Source organism: Sinocyclocheilus rhinocerous, unplaced genomic scaffold (assembly GCF_001515625.1).
Source record: "Sinocyclocheilus rhinocerous isolate Xijiao unplaced genomic scaffold, SAMN03320098_v1.1 scaffold2268, whole genome shotgun sequence".
Taxonomy (NCBI): Eukaryota; Metazoa; Chordata; class Actinopteri; order Cypriniformes; family Cyprinidae; genus Sinocyclocheilus; species Sinocyclocheilus rhinocerous.
The window spans coordinates 69,987-72,690 of record NW_015627246.1 but is presented as its reverse complement, the minus strand read 5'-3'; positions in this window follow the sequence as shown (position 1 = coordinate 72,690).

Sequence of the window (2,704 nt, the reverse complement as noted above, 5' to 3'; positions counted from 1 at the left end):
TATATATATATATATATATATATACATATATATATATATAGGGGAGTTGGTACTTTCCATACTAAGTGTGCTGGCAGAAAACTGGCTCGTGCTTGGCAGCTCAGATACTCTCTCCAGTTCAGACTTGACTAGAGGGTTGTTCTGCCTCCTTTAGGAGTCATCGTTTTATCAATTTAATTTAGGATCCATTATAAAATAAGACTGACTCTCAGTGGTAAAGACTTTTTATGGCAGGCTCTCAGATGGTTAAAACAATTTAAATTAAGGCTAGAGTACTAAACCACAAAATAGATAAAACCTAAAGAACAACACTGCTTTCTGTATTAATGACTACAAATGAGAGTTCATCAGATTCCCATAATCAGCAATCACAAAGAAAATCAACAATTTGTAAAAGAAAAAAATAGAATTTTACATTTTTTAAAGAAAATGAAAATAAAAGCGTATAGCAACATTCCCCTTTGCGAGGTGAAAATGTACAGTCAAAATCATAGTAATCTCAATTGGAATTTCATGTCAGGTTTAAGCTTGTCAAACTTTGACATGCTAATTTGCAGCGCTGACCAATAGAAGTTACTTGATTTGGCAGTGACCTCTCTGTGGACCGTGCTTCATCAAAGCTACACTACACATCCACAATGAACGAGCCAGTGCCTACTCGACCCGATCTTTGTAACGCCACTGTTATTAAGAAGAATACATTCAAGAAAATGAAGTTCTGCATAAAAAGCTTTACATCTGCTCCTGCATTCTTCGCCTGTGTAATTCGCTGTACAAAGGTGAAAATGTGCTTTAATTTTTGCCTGTGCAAAAGTCTTAGCTACTGACATTGCCATGATGTTCAAACCCTTAACTCTAATCATGACACTGTTACATCGGTCTTTACTTTTTACATTAACAATGATCTAAATCCACTTACATGCTCTTCTCTTTGAGCCAAAGGATGTCGATCGGATTGTTTTAGCAAATCATGAGAGATTTGAAGACAGAAAAACTGTGGCCAAAAGCATAATTAAATGTCTTTTTCTAGACAGCGGATGTAGCTTTTATCACACAACTCAATCCAGTTTGGTCCATCCTTCCAGTCACAGAGCTCAAAGCCTCAGCTGTGCGTGGGGCTGCACAAACAATAGTGTTGACCAGCACGTTTGTGTTGGTACACATGCTGATGGATGGATATACACACACAGCTGCTCTATGAACAGGAGACATAATTGCTGGGTGGGTTCTGGAGTGAGTTTGAACAGTGAGAAAGACCTGTGCATTAAATAAAGAGCGACATTGTGTTGATCTTACATGCACGTCACTGCTGAAGTTTCAGTAGCGGGTGAGATGTGTGTGTGTGTGTGTGTGTGTGTGTTAGGAAGGTAACTAAGTCCAGATGCTTAGTTTACACAGGGTACACTACCCATGAGTGTGTGTGTGTGAAACAGAAGATAGACAACTGATTAACAATCCAATACAAGTTCAGCTAGCATAAACCATAGTGGCTTAACCGAGAAATTACACTGAAAGCATGATCTCAGCCTTTTTATGGATCTCAAAGAATCATTTCTGACAACAAGCTCAGATAAGAGAAACATCATACATACAAGCTGAACAGTCTGATTAAAGGGAGGGTATTCACATTTAATTTGCTCTTCTTAGGTTTATGCTCTGCATTACAGTCATATGACCCTTCCCGACTGTGTGATTTTGGCACACGGTCTCTTGTTGCCTCTTTTGTTTGGTTTGCCTGGCTGTTCTACAACATCCTCTAGTCTACCCCATATATATATATATGTATATATGTCATTCTAAAAGAAAAGCGTAAAACATTAAATCCTTTTGTATCCTCAAGCTGAGAAGAAAACAGTTCAGATCATGTGGAACTTGGAAGAATTTGAGACGAGTTCCTATTGAGATCTCTGACTTTTAGCTGCAGACGTGGCGTTTTGGCAAATGTGAGCACAGTTTGAGACATTGTTGACATTCTGTGCTCTTAGGGTGACAACACGTCCCAGTTACCGGGGAAAGTCCAAGTTTCACTAGGTGTGTCCAGGTGTTACAAAAAAAAATGTTCTTATTAAATTGTAAATAATTCCAGAATTCGGCTGTTAGTCTCACTGATTTTAACTTAAATGCAAATAACATCCTTTAATTAATACCGCTGGTGTTGATTGTGTTTTTAAAAATCTTTTTCTTAGTCACTGAAAGCATCATCCTTTTCTTCGTTCATCACCTGAAAAGTCATTGTAAAATATTTTGGTATTAAATGTTTAATTGCGTTTTGTTATATAATTTATTTGCACCCCAGTCTGGGTGTCTCAGTTTTAGACCTGCACAACCTCAGAAACACATTAGCGACAACTACGTTCTAATTATAAAATCTGAAATAAGACTCTGAAATAAAACTTGGTTACACTTTATTTTGACATTATAACTATTGGTAACTAACTCATATGAGTATTAGAAGACTGTAGGTTAGGGTTAGTGTACATGCAAAGTTACTTATAATAATAGTAATAATGCACATGCAAAGTTATTTACAGTCAGTAGAATGTGAGCATCAAAATAAAGTGTTAGCAGGTATTAAACAGACCGTCTAATGACTCTAATGACCGCTAGTTGACATTTTGACATTTACTTTTATTTAGTAGAATGTCTAAAGTGGACTATTGAAATAAAGTGGTACCTAAAACCAGGGGCGTGTCTAGAGCATTTT